General features: G+C 44.0%; 2 protein-coding genes and 1 pseudogene across 5 annotated transcripts in view; 1 reads left to right on the top strand and 2 right to left on the bottom strand.

Moving 5' to 3' along the window:
* Positions 1-14,431, bottom strand: part of LOC132386651 (zinc finger protein 214-like) — a 243,883-nt gene that overhangs the window by 116,301 nt on the left and 113,151 nt on the right. The window lies entirely within an intron of this gene.
* The window catches only part of LOC132386644 (zinc finger protein 239-like), a 178,717-nt gene that overhangs the window by 60,731 nt on the left and 103,555 nt on the right, over positions 1-14,431 (top strand). The window lies entirely within an intron of this gene.
* Positions 1,061-12,815, bottom strand: LOC132386641 (zinc finger protein 850-like; annotated as a pseudogene).

Raw genomic sequence — 14,431 nt, 5'->3', positions numbered from 1 at the left:
AACTCATAAGCTTTGAGCACAGCCTGTTTCACTATGTCATAATCAGCTGCTTCATCAACTGTCAAAGCAGAATAGGCTTGCTAAGCCTCCCCCTTTGTAAGAGAACCAACCCTCTTTTGGCCACTTTAAATTCTAAGCAACCTTCTCAAAATGCTGTAAGTATTTATCAACCTCTGTCTCATCAAATGGAGGTACCAATTTAATTTCCTAACTGGCCTCAAACTCATCACCAGAGTCTAACGCTAGACCCCTTTGCTGCAACCACTGTATCTTTTCCAGCTCGAATAGCCTCTGTCCTTCTGCTTCCTCCCTCTGTTTTTCTGCCTCCTCTCTGATTTTCTGCCTCGATAGCCTCAAACTGCCTCTGCCTTTCCGCAGCCTCCATCTTTAATTTTTCTCACTCATACTGGAGCTCAAGCTCACTAGATTTACTTTCAGGAAACACCTCCAACTCCTCCACTTTAAACACACTCTCAGAAACATAATGTTCAGCTGTTATCCTCTGCAACTGTGCCCTCCTCATTGTCAATTTCAACATAACAAGTTTTAACCTTCTAACAAGACTCAACAACTCAATCCTTCTGGCATCCTCTAATGCCTCAGAGGTTGCTGCTTCCAAACAATAATCAGCATCTGCTGCTGATTTTCCACACACAAATAAATCAAAAGGGACTTCCCCAATGAAATCGATAATTAATGACGACGCCCCCATAGATGTTCATATCCCGGATGCAGGCCCCAATTTTGTTATGAATCGTAAAGCTTTAAAAAAGAATCAGCACCAATAGACTACACCTGGAACAACACACACAAAATACTGGTGGAACACAGCAGGCCAGGCAGCATCTATAAGAAGAAGCATAGTCGACGTTTCAGGCCGAGACCCTTCATCAGGACTGCCTGAGACTGCCGGACAAAGGGCCTCGGCCTGAAACGTTGACAGTGCTTCTCCTTATAGATGCTCCCTGGCCTGCTGTGCTCCACCAGCATTTTGTGTGTGTTTGAATTCCGAGCATCTGCAGATTTCCTCGTGAAGACTACACCAGGAGTCTGTTTTTGATCTTAAAACTATCTTTATTAGAATCGACTTATAATGTAGTAACTTAAGCAAGATAAACAAAAGTTAACAGTGTTATGTGTATATATGTGTGTAAATATAAATCCAAAACTATTGAGCTTGGGGAGAACAAGGCTTGGAGTCTTGAGATGGTAAAGTATGAAAGTTCAGTTCAACCACAGAATAGGTGATGAGAGAGATATATGTAATCCAGGGTAAATGTCGAGAGAAGGCAATTATGTCGAATTCCACAGGTTCCATGGTGGTAAAACAAGAGAACAGTCACTGTAGATATTATCTGTCATCCTTCCAAATCCACATAATAATTATCACCCAAAGTGACTTGTCACAAGGCGTATCGTCTTCAAGTGAATTACCACACCACACCCAGGCAAGGGTTAACACATCGGTGGTCTTCACATGATACCCCAAATCAGATCCACTCCTATGGATCAAACGAGGTGACAACCACACATTCGATGTATGATGAATTGATAATTAACCCACACTTGCGGGCACCTATTTCCCTTGTATCGATCTTTCCATTTTTCCTCCTTCATCTCCGTCTGACTCTGAGTGTCTGTGTCCTCAGTTAAAACTAAACAAGCTGTGAGTGATGTAAACAAGCTGCAAGTCAGACTGATTAAACTTCCTAATCTCTCTCTCTTAAAATGACAGTCCACAGCAAACAAAACCTAGGGATTCATATCAACTGACTGGTGTGCCAGTAGTTGGAATGACTGAGTGAATCCTATCCCACATTCTCAGCAGGTAAATGGCTCCTCTCCAGTGTGAACTCGCTGATGTCTCTGTAGTGTGGAAGAGTGAGTGAATCTCTTCCCACATTCTGAGCAGGTGAATGGCCTCTCTCCAGTGTGAGCTCGCTGATGTTCCAGCAATCTGGATGAGTTATTGAATCTCTTCCCACAGACTAAGCAGATGAACGGCTTCTCCCCAGTGTGAACTCGCTGATGTTCCAGTAATCTGGATGACTCAGTGAATCTCTTCCCACAGACTAAGCAGATGAACGGCTTCTCCCCAGTGTGAACTGACTGGTGTCTCTGCAGGGAGCGTGAGTGACTGAACCTCTTCCCACATTCTGAGCAGGGGAATGGCTTCTCTCCAGTGTGAACTCGCTGATGACTCTGCAGGTCGGATGAGCGAGTGAATCTCTTCCCACATTCTGAGCAGAGGAACGGCTTCTCCCCAGTGCGAGCTCGCTGGTGTCTCTGTAGGGCGGATGAATGAGTGAATCTCTTCCCACATTCTGAGTAGATGAACGGCTTCTCCCCAGTGTGAGCTCGCTGGTGTTTCAGAAGGTTGGATGACAGAGTGAACCGTTTCCCACATTCTGTGCAATTGAACGGCTTTTCACCAGTGTGAACACTCTCATGTCTCTGTAGGTAGGATGACTCAGTGAATCCCTTCCCACATTCTGAGCAGATGAACGGCTTCTCCCCAGTGTGAGCTCGCTGGTGTCTCTGTAGGGCGGATGAATGAGTGAATCTCTTCCCACATTCTGAGCAGATGAACGGCTTCTCCCCAGTGTGAGCTCGCTGGTGACTCTGTAGGGCGGATGAATGAGTGAATCTCTTCCCACATTCTGAGCAGGTGAACGGCCTCTCTCCAGTGTGAACTCGCTGATGACTCCGTAGGTTGGATGACTGAGTGAATCCCTTCCCACATTCTGAACAGGTGAACGGCTTCACCCCAGTGTGAATTCGCTGATGACTCTGTAGGTGGGATGACACAGTGAATCTCTTCCCACAGACTGAGCAGGTGAATGGCTTCTCCCCTGTGTGAACTCGCTGGTGACTCCGTAGGTCGGATGACTGGGTGAATCCCTTCCCACAGTCTGAGCAGTTGAACGGCTTCTCCCCCGTGTGAACTCGCTGATGTCTCTGTAGGCGGGATATCAGAGTGAATCCTTTCCCACAGTCTGAGCAGGTGAATGGCCTCTCCCCAGTGTGAACTGGCAGATGACTCTGTAGGTGGGATGACTGAGTGAATCTCTTCCCGCATTCTGAACAGGTGAACGGTTTCTGCCCAGTGTGAAGTCGCTGATGTCTCTGTAGGGTGGATAACTCACTGAATCCTTTCCCACATTCTGAGCAGGTGAATGGCTTCTCCCCAGTGTGAACTCGCTGATGTCTCAGTAGGCTGGATAACTCACTGAATCCTTTCCCACATTCTGAGCATGTGAATGGCTTCTCCCCAGTGTGAACTCGCTGATGTCTCAGTTGGCTGGATAAATCACTGAATCCTTTCCCACATTCTGAGCAGGTGAATGGCTTCTCCCCAGTGTGAACTCGCTGATGTACCAGTAGGTTGGATAACTCACTGAATCCTTTCCCACATTCTGAGCAGGTGAATGGCTTCTCCCCAGTATGAACTCGCTGATGTCTCCTTAGGTTGGATGACCGACTGAATCCCTTCGCACAGACTGAGCAGGTGAATGGCTTCTCCCCAGAGTGAACTCGCTGATGTACCAGTAGGTTGGATAACTCACTGAATCCTTTCCCACATTCTGAGCAGGTGAATGGCTTCTCCCCAGTGTGAACTCGCTGATGTACCAGTAGGTTGGATGACCGAGTGAATCCCTTCGCACAGACTGAGCAGGTGAACGGCTTCTCCCCAGTGTGAGCTCGCTGATGTCTCTGTAGGGCGGATGAATGAGTGAATCTCTTCCCACAGACTGAGCAGGTGAAGCGCCTCTCTCCAGTGTGAACTCGCTGGGGACTCCGTAGGTTGGATGACTGAGTGAATCTCTTCTCACATTCTGAACAGGTGAACGGCCTCTCCCCAGTGTGAACTCACTGGGGACTCCGTAGGTTGGATGACTGAGTGAATCCCTTCCCACAGACTGAACAGGTGAATGGCTTCTCCCCAGTGTGAACTCGCTGGTGAGCCATAAGGTCAAATGACTGAGTGAATCCTTTCCCAGAAATTCAGCAGATCACCAGCCTCTACCAGGTGTGGTGTGAACTGACTGGTGTGTCCACAGGTCCAACTGAATCCTTTCTCACACACAGAACAGATGAATGGCCTTGCCCAGTGTGAACTTGCTGATGTACCTTTAATTGTGATAACTGAGTGAATCTACTCCCACTGTCTGAGCAGGTGAACAGCCTTTCTCCTGTGTAAGATGACTGGCTTGCTATTTGGTCAAATGATCAATTGAATCCCTCTCCACAGTCTGAGCATGAAGGATGGTCGATTGAATCCCTCGCTCCACTTCTTAAATATCCAGACAGAGACAGCAAAACTGGCGTTTTCTGTTTGAGATCCCCACGACAAATTCCTTCTCGTTTTTAACCTGTGAAAAGATTTACAAAATCCATCAATGGGTTTAGGACAACATTTCAGATGAGATAACTTGAGTTGCCATGGTTTGACTTGGTATCACACGGTTACAGTGAGGTTCAACCCAAGTTGGACAGAGAAATCATCTTCTGACTGGGCACAGTGCTGGTATCTGGAAGACCATCAAACTCTCTGATGCTCTTCCTGTCTCTATAAGAATGGGGCATTTCTGCCATCTCCAATCTGTGACCTGGCTCAGTTTGACTCTCTCCATTGGTATTATTCCCCGTTCCTGCTGAGCTGCATGGGTGCCTGGCCCCACAGTAACTGAACCAGTCTCACGCAAATTGTCTTTGTGGATGTGCATCTGGGATTTTCTTTTATGTATTATTAACTTAAAGTGCTACAGCTTTAACACCATGTAAAAAAATTCCTGCTGAGATGACTGGTTGGTCCGCACAGCTGTTAAAAGGGGTTAGAGTGAATTTTTGTAATATTTCAGGTTCTTGTAGAAAAGTACAACACAGAAACAGGTCCTTTGGGCCATCTAGTCTTGTGCTGAACTATTTAAATTGCCCCTCCCACACCCCTACAATCCAGGTACCTACACGAACCTCCTAAATGTTGAAATCGAGCTCGCATGCACCACTTGTGCTGGCTGCTCATTCCACACCCAGATGACCATCTGTGTGAAGAAGTTTCCCCTCATGTTCCCCTTAACATTTCACCTTTCACCCTTAACCCCTGGCCACTGGTTGAAGTCCCACCCAATCTCAGTGGAGAAAGCCAGCTTGCATTTACACTATCTGTGCCCCTCTACCACAATCAAATCTCCCCTCAATCTTCTACATTCCAGAGAATAAAGTCCTGACCTGTTCAATCTTTCCTTATAACCCAAGTCCTCCAAACTTGACAACAGCCTTGTGAATTTTCTCTGAAATCTTTGAATCTCTTTTAAATCTTTCCTGTAGGTAGGTGACCAAAACATCACACAATACTCCAAATTAGGCCTCTTTTACAAGTCAACATAATATCCATCTATTGTCAGTATTTGGTTCACGAAAGCCAATGGGCTAAAATCTTTCTTTCCGTCACTATCGAACTGTGATACAACTTTCAGTGAATTAAGGACTTGTATTCCCAAGTCCCTTTCTTCTACAACACTCCTCCGTGCCCGACCAGTCACTATGAAAGACCTCCCTTGGTAGGTCAGACCAAAGTGCAACAGCTCACACTGGTCTGAATTAAATTCCATTTTCCATTTCTCAAACCATTTTCCCAGGGGGTCCAGATTGCACTGCAAGCCATGATAGTCTTCCTCGCTGTCCACAACACCACCAGTCTTGGTAGTCATAAATCTGCTAATCCAGTTAACCACACTATCATCCAGATTACTGATATAGATGACAATCCACAACAGATCCAGCACTGATCCCTGTGGCAACCACTAGTCACAGGCTTCCAGTCAGAGAGGCAACCATCTGCTGCCACACTCTGGCTTCTCCCAAAGACAGTGTCTCATCCGATTTACTGTCTCATCTTTAATGCTGAGTGACTGAAACTTCTTGACCAACCTCCCATATGAGACTTTGTCAAGTGCCTTGCTAACGTCCATGTAGACAACATCCACTGCCTTGACTTCAACCACTTTCCTGATAACTTCCTCAAGAGACTCTGTAAGACTGGTTAGACATGACCTGCCATGCAAAAAGCCATGCTGTCTATCCTTAATCAGTCCACATCGACCCAAATACTTATATTTCCGGTTCCTGCACATAAGTTCCAGTAACTTCCCCACTATTCACTACTAGTCACCACTCCGTGGGTTTGGAGATTTCCCTTGAATTTCATAGAATGATAGAAATCTATAGCACATTACAGACCCTTTGGCCCACAGTGCTGTGCCGACTATGTAACTTACTCTAGAAGCTGCCTGGAGTTTCCCTAGTGCATAGTCCCCTATGTTTCTGAGCTCCATGTAACTATCTAAGAGAGTGTTAAAAGTCCCTGTTGTATCCACCTCGACAACCGCTGCTGGCAGTGCATTCGACACATCCAACACTCTCTGTGTAAAAAACCTACCCCTGACATCCCCTCCGCATATATTTCCAGGCACCTTAAAACTATGCCCCATCCTGTTAGCCATGTTAACGCTGGGAAAAAATCCTCTGGCTCTCCACACACTCAATGCCCCTCATCATCTTATACACCTAAAAAAGGCTCTAAACATTAGCAAGGAAATTATACATTGCTCTGAGGATTTGTTAGAAGTAAACAAAATTATGAGGTTATAGATAGGGTAAATGCAAGCAGCTTTTTCCACTGAGGTTGGGTGGGATGACAACCAGAGGTCATGGGTAAGTGGGGAAGGTGAAATTTAATGGGAACATGTGGAAAAGCTCTTTGCTGAAATGGTCGTGAGAGTGTGGAATGAGATGTCAGCACTAGTGGAGAATATGAGCTCGATTTCACCATTAAGAGAAGTTTGACAGGTACCTGGATAGTAGGAGTATGGAGGGTGATGATCCCGGTGCAGGTAGTTGCATTAAAGAGATTAAATGTTTTTGGCATTGACTAGATGGGCCAAATAGCCTGTTTCTCCACTGAACTTCTCCATGTTTCTGCGACAGAGAAGCTGGCCAAACTTGTTTGGAAGAGAAAAGGTAGGAGTGACAACAGAGCAGCAATGGCTGGAGTTTCTGGGAGCAATTCGAGAGCTGAGTGATCGATACATCCCAAAGACGTGGAAGTATTGGAATGGCAGCAGGGCACAACCGTGGGTTAAATGAGAAACCAAAACCAACATATAATCAGAGGAGAGGGCAAACAAAAGAGCAAAGGACCATTAGGAAGCTTTTAGAATCCAACAGAAGACAACTAAAGGAAAGTCAGATGAGTTCGGGAGTGGAATTATGAAATGGTTGTCATTAATGAGTTTTGGTTGCACCCAACAGTCCACAGCATTTAGAGGAACGAGATATCCAGGGCCTCATTATCTCTTGAAAACCAAGATTCCCTGCACTAGTTACCATTCAACTTTTATTTTGTCAGACACATACAAACTCTACACCCTTAAAATTTCTTTCTGAAGAACTCCCACTTACCAAGTTCTCCTTTGCTAAAAAACATCCTGTCCCAATCCACACTTGTCAAATCCTTGCAAATATCATAAAAATTGGCCTTTCTCCAATTTAGAATCTCAAGAGAGGTCCAGGCCTCTGCTTTTCTGTATTTACTTGGAATCTCATGATCAGTAGATACAAAGTGTTCCCATACACTAATTTCTGTCACTCGCCCTAGATCACTTCCCAATAGCTTATTGCACACTTCTACATCGGGAATTTTACATACTGATTAAGGTAGATTTGATAAGCTCTACCCCATCTAGTCCTTTTACAGTCTAGGATTCCAGTCAATAAACGGAAAGTTAAAATCACTCACTTTATCAACCTTTGTTTCTTGGCATAGTCTGCAATCTCTCTACAGATTTGTTCCTTGAAATCCCTCAGACTGTTGGGCGCAAGCAAGTCCAAGTAATGGCTACAATATCGTAATTTCATGTCCTGAGGTCTGAATGACATCTGTTTGGTGTCAAAAAAAGAATCTTGCCCTCAATGTCACTGAAACAAAGGAGCTGGCTGCAGACTACAGGAGAAATGGAGACAGGCTGACCCAGGATCTGGGGTTGAGAGGGTGAACAGCTTTAAGTTCCCTGGCACACACAACACCGAGGATCTCACCTGGTCTGTACATACTGGCTGTATGGTGAAAAAGGCACAACAGCACCACCTTCACCGCAGGCGGTTCAGGAAGTGTGGGACGGGGCCCCAAATACTAACAACTTTCCACAGGGGCACAATTGAGAGCATCCTGACTGGCTGCATCACTGCCTGGTATGGGTGCTGTACTTCACTCAGTTGCAGGACCCTGCAGAGAGTGGTGCGGACAGCCCAGCGCATATGTAGATGTGAACTTCTCACTATTCAGCACATTGACAAAAACAGGTGTGTAAAAAGGGCCACTGTGTAAAAAGGATCATTGGGGACCAGAGTCACCCCAACCACAAACTGTTCCAGCTGCTACCATATGGGAAACGGTACCACAGCCAGAAAGCCCGGACCAACAGGCCCAGGGACAGCTTCTTCCACCAGGCCCTCTGATTGATTAATTCATGCTGATACAATTGTACATTTATTTATCTTGACTGTCCTGTTGTACATACTATTTATTATAAACTATTATAAATTTCACATTGCACATTTAGACAGAGACGTAACATAAAGATTTCTACAACTCGTGTATGAAGAATGTAAGGAATAAAGTCAATTCGATTCAATTCACCCTCTCCACTATCTGTTCTGTCATTCTGGCTCCAATCCTCCCTGCAACTTTAGTTTAACCACCCACCCCACAGGGGAGCACCAGCAAGCCTTGCCACTAGGATACTCATCCCTTTCTAGTTCTGTTCCACTAACTAACAAATCCCCTATCACCCCTTTGACTTTCCTCTGCCAGGTAATTCCCCCCAACAGTTTCTAAAGTGTCCACCTGTTGTTGTGGGGGATGGCAACAAGAGTACTCGGCGATGGCTATTTAACCTCATTCCCCTTCCTGACTCTCATCCAGTTTCCTGTGTCCTGCACCTTGGGTGTAACTCACCTCTCTGCACATCATACCTATCACACCCTCTGACGCTTGGATGATGCGGAATTCATCCATTACCTACTCCAACTCCTTAAAGTGCAGCTGGATATACGTGAGGACGTCAGGGACACTGGAGGTCTCCCCACCTTCCCACCAATATCCCCTCTAATTTGTAGTGACCAGTGTGTGCAAAAACCTTGTACTGTACAATTTTTACCCAGTGACAACAACATGTGCAAACTGAATTTTATATAGAGAGGTATTCATTTCGACAGCGAGCAAGTCACTGTCAGTAAGAACTTTAATCTCCTCTGGTTGAGTCTTGATTGAGTTCATCTGCACTCTCACACAACCTATGTAACAGGTTAATTAAGGATTTACTCACCACAGCTTTTGCAAACCACCTATTTGTGATTTTCGTGCTAAATGATGCTTTCAATTTCAGATTTCCAAATATCACTCCACTTCTTCCCACTTGAAAATTCCCCAGCAACTCTTGCATCACCACAACACACACAGTATTGTACATAAATATTTCCCCTGAAGTCTCACCCAGGTGACTGAAAGTGGTGAAGTCAGTGATGGTAATGCCAAGGAATACTGCCTTTAAGGGCAGTAGTCTGTCTCCCTGGAGTCTGGCACATTTGTGATGTGAAAGCTACTTGTTGGTCAGGTCAAAGGTGTTTGATATCATTATGTAGCCAGACAGAATTGGTGGAAGCATGTTCTCACTGGTAGAAAAATGCAGACCGAGAGGAGGTAGAACAAGCAACACACACAAAATGCTGGAGGAGCTCAGCAGGCCAGGCAACATCTATGGAAAAGAGTACTAATGCTGAATTCCTCCAGCAATTTGTGTGTGTAGCTTGGATTTCCAGCATCTGCAGATTTCCTCTTTGTGATTGGAGGTAGAACAAAGATGATTTTCTCAACTGGTGATGTAAAAGATTTTAGAGCCATAGAATAGAACACTACAGCACAGTACAGGCCCTTCAGCCCTCCATGTTGTGCCAACCCATATAAACCTTAAAAAAAGAACTAAACGCACACTACCCCGTAACCCTCCATTTTTCTTTCATCCATGTGCCTGTCCAAGAGGCTGTTAAATACCCCTAATGTTTTAGCCTCCACCACCACCCCTGGCAAGTCATTCCAGGCACTCACAACTCTCTGTGTAAAAAAAAACTTACCCCTGAAGTCTCCCCTAAACTTCCCTCCCTTAATTTTATACATATGCCCTTTGGTGTTTGCTGTTGGTGCCCTGGGAAACGGGTACTGACTATCCACCCTGTCTATGCCTCTCGTAATCTTTTAGCCCTCTATCAAGTTTTAGACCTTTCATATTATTTCACATTTCATAAAGATTGAAACAGAATAGGCTGAAACACAATGTTCAAAAGTGCTGGCGTTCAATCCACTTGGTGCATTGACTCATTACATTATGTTTGTCAGAAACACATCCAACAGATTTCCCATCAGAAGTGCAGGAAAATTCTGTACCTGATTTCAAATGAACCACTGAGCACTCTGAAAAAAAAAAGGTGCGGCAGAGGCCGATTTCTCCCTTGTGCTTTTATTTTCAGTGTGAACTATGTAACATTGATGGTGATTAATGATCATTACTTTCAGGCGACAGCCCTCTAAACATGTGACGAACCACAGTAAAACTTAGTGAACCTGCCATGGTTGGGTCTTGGGTGTCGGACCAGCAGATTTTCTGTATTATTAGATGTTCTCTTATTAATACATCATACCTCACTTCCAAATCACTGTTTTTAGACATCACATTCTAGAATGATGTGAAAATAAGGTCAAAGTAAGTTTCAAAGTCATCTGGGAAACAGAAACGTGCAAGTTTAAAGGGAGCAGAGATACCTGACTGACCTGCGTGAGGTGTTGAGCTACCTAAAATGCATTCTTGAACGTATACTGCAGATTTAAAGCATTAATTGGATTTAAATTATTTTATTAAATTAACATTATCTTGCATCTCTTAATCCTAATTCACAAGTTTAACATAGAATTAACCTTTCTGCATTTGGATATCTACAATTTTTGTTCTTTTCTTTCGAAAAATGCAGTCACATCATAATACTATTCAAACTTCTGACCAAAAGTCTTATTTTTCCCCCTTTTATTTTTTCCCAGGAAAAAAATACTATAAACATTTTGCTATTTAAAATTGGTAACATTTATCAATTCATGCTTTTGTTTAAAATTAAATTGCTTAACTCCCTGAAGCAAACTTAAGTTCACTAGCTAATAAAGAATTGAACAAAGAGGATTGTTATATTTTACGCACAAAGCAGCATAATATCAATGCTCCTACATCATAAATTGGGAGACAAATGTACACATCCCAACCTTATTAGGTATTTGTACTCAATTTTTCCCACAGATGGTGAACTGCTAATCTTGGCTGGTTCATCAGGCACAGCATGGAGAAGGTCTGAAGGGAGGTGGAGTGGTTTGTGTATTTGCGGCAGTGCTGGGAGGAAAAATCAGCATGAATGATGAATGTCTTTAATGTCCCTTCCTATAAAATGCTCGACAGATGTTTCACACTTATTTGACCTTGAGCTTTTTTTTAAAACCATATTACACTTTAGTCAGGATTACTTAGAATTTCAACATCTCTTTTCCAGTGAAAATAATAAGTGGGAAGGGGTATAATTTAAAGATCCTATATATTCAGTTTAATCCACCCCGTTCTAATGAAATGTTTATTCAGTTATTTATGCTATTGACAAGGCTCTGAATAAACCAAATGAGGACCAATAGGTGTGGTCCATTCTTACAACCAGTTCAATGGCATAATTTTAAACTCACTTCCCCAAGTTTTCACATTTAGGAGCAGAATCACAAGAAGAGCTGGCAAATGACCAGGGAAAGCTTCACACAGAATCACAGAACAATTTTATAAAATTATTGTTGGCATGAAAGGAGATCATCAACCAGAACTATCCTTTCAACTCCAATCCTTTTCTCTTGCCCTGCATCACTGCAAAAATTCACTCTCATTTCCTTTCCAATTCTATTTGAAAGTACTGTCTTAGTCTTCGACAGTACTGTCCTGTGGATATCCAGTAACTGTGCTCTGGAAGTCCAATCCACAGTAGAATCTTTGCTAATCCACAATGCTAGCACTGCACCTCACCATACTTTATGTCCAGTAATTTAACCAAGATTCCGATTTTCAAATCACAGAAAAGACTAAGTACTAATTTAAAACAAAGGCTAAGGTTTAAACTTGCATCTTATGCTGATGATCATCTAATGTTATACTGCTTTTCCATATATAAGATAGATAGATAGATACATAAATAAATAAATAAATAAGGAATGACAGATAAGGTTGTGGCCTAAGGTAGAAGGAGTCAATTTTAGAAAATCTAGCACATCTATTTTTCAACATAGTCCACTCCTACATTTACACACACAGTCCAGCGGTCGTGTAACATACGAATCTTAGACCTCCAGAGAGTGTCCACAGATGGGTGATGTAAAAGATTTTGTTCCCTTTCTCCGAATTCCTAATCCTTGCATTTAGATAGCTGGAGCTCAGCTCTGTCTGAGAGATCCATCGGTTCCCATTCCCTCAGCAGCCGGAAGCTCCCCGGGGTCCGTGTACGGATCGTGGGGCTGAGAGAGAGGGAAGAGAGCAGGACTGTCCCGGGGTTGCTGGTGACGGTCTCCGAAATTCAGAGGAATTATCCCGAAGTCGGTGTTTAAGATAAAAACACGGAGAATCGCTCTTACCTGCAACCGACATTTTCAAGGCCTCGTGTGCTGCGCGCATGCGTGATACTCGAGGACGTCGTCAGCCTGACGCCTGCGCAGTTCATCAGTGCTTTAGTGCCTGATAAAAATTATTCGCGCAGGGCCTTAAGGGTAATAACGGTGCCATAAAACAGTTCTTGAAGCACCGGTTCAATGTCCAGATCTCATTTTTTTAGGGTATATAGAAAAAATCTGCAGCTTTTTTAACGCAGGAAGCGGCTCACATAAACAATATACTCAATATCAACGTGTATTTAATGCCAAAGTAAAATGCGGATATAAAACACAAGAGATTCTGCAGTGGCTGGACATACAGAGACGCGCACACACACAAAATGCTGGAGGAGCTCTGCAGTTCAGGTAGTAACTAAGCAGCGGAGTCCACAGTCTAGGCATGCTGAAGAGGCTCGGTCTAAAAGTTGTTTATTTATTCCTCTCCACAATTGCTGCCTGATCTTTTGATTTCCACTAGTATTTTGCAGAAACTAACCATCTTTTTTTTTCGGTCAACCAGTTTCCAAATTTTTCTGATCTTCCTTTTGTAGCCACATCGAGCTGGTCTGATTCCTCCTCCTCGTCGTAAACTCTAGACCCCATCTCTCTGTGGAGCCCCAAAGCCTGACTCAGGCTGGCAACTCTTCGGTTTCTGACTTTGCACCATCGAAGATTCACTCGCCAGTCTGCTGTCAGACTTTAGAGGTTACGAGACCGCAGATTCGTTTACTGTGAGTGTCGCTTTAAGTGCCTGAGTGAGGCGGGTCTGTGACGTCACACACACCGCGGCAGAGACAGAGAGACAGAGGGGAGAGGAGAGAGGGAGGAGAGGGAGGGGAGAGAGATAGAGGAAGAGAGAAAGAGTGAGAGAGACTTCAGCTTGTCTCTGCTATGCCCAAAAGATTGGGTTGATAATCGGCACGCAGTGCACAACGGATGTGTGACTGTCACTTCGTATCATCCATATGTGTGGCTTTCCCTTACCCGGAATCGGGGTGTTCTGTGGTAACCACCCGAAGACGATATTCTTGTGACTGTCACCTGGTGATATTTCTAAGTGGATTTCGGAACTAATCCACGGATACGATCTTCGGCGACTGTTATTTCGTTCACCCAGCGTGGAATGTGTGTGGAATTCTTCGTAATTGCCTTCTCTCTGCATCTTCGTGGTGGATTTACAAATCTCTCCTCTCACTCACTTATTCTGTGGATTACTGAACTTTTCCACTTTACCATCTGAAAACTTTAAGCATTGATAGCTTGATAGTTTGGGAGCTATGTGTACGCACAACAATGTTAACTTCTGTTTATTTCGTTTAATCTTTTATATTTGGAGCAGATACTAATGAAGAGATTGGTTTTAACATCGAAACCAGACTCCGTTAGTGATCTTTTGCTGCTGGTACGTAACAATTGCAACAACCCAGCTGTCTGAGGCACAGTCATTTAAAATTGGTGAAAATGACCCAAAACGTTGAAAAGAGCGGGAAAGAAGGAGTTTAAACAACTTCGTCCAGAGCCCTGAAGAACGTCACAACCACAGTGAGCTCATCGTCTTGTTCAGCCCGGAGAAAATCATGCAGGGAATTCATGCAGGTGTATAAGATGATGAGAGGCATTGGTCGTGTGGATAGTCAGAGGCTTTTTCCCAGG

Source organism: Hypanus sabinus, unplaced genomic scaffold (genome assembly GCF_030144855.1).
Source record: "Hypanus sabinus isolate sHypSab1 unplaced genomic scaffold, sHypSab1.hap1 scaffold_124, whole genome shotgun sequence".
Classification (NCBI taxonomy): domain Eukaryota; kingdom Metazoa; phylum Chordata; class Chondrichthyes; order Myliobatiformes; family Dasyatidae; genus Hypanus; species Hypanus sabinus.
Note: the sequence above shows the minus strand (reverse complement) of the source record. Positions and strands in the feature narration are given on the sequence as shown.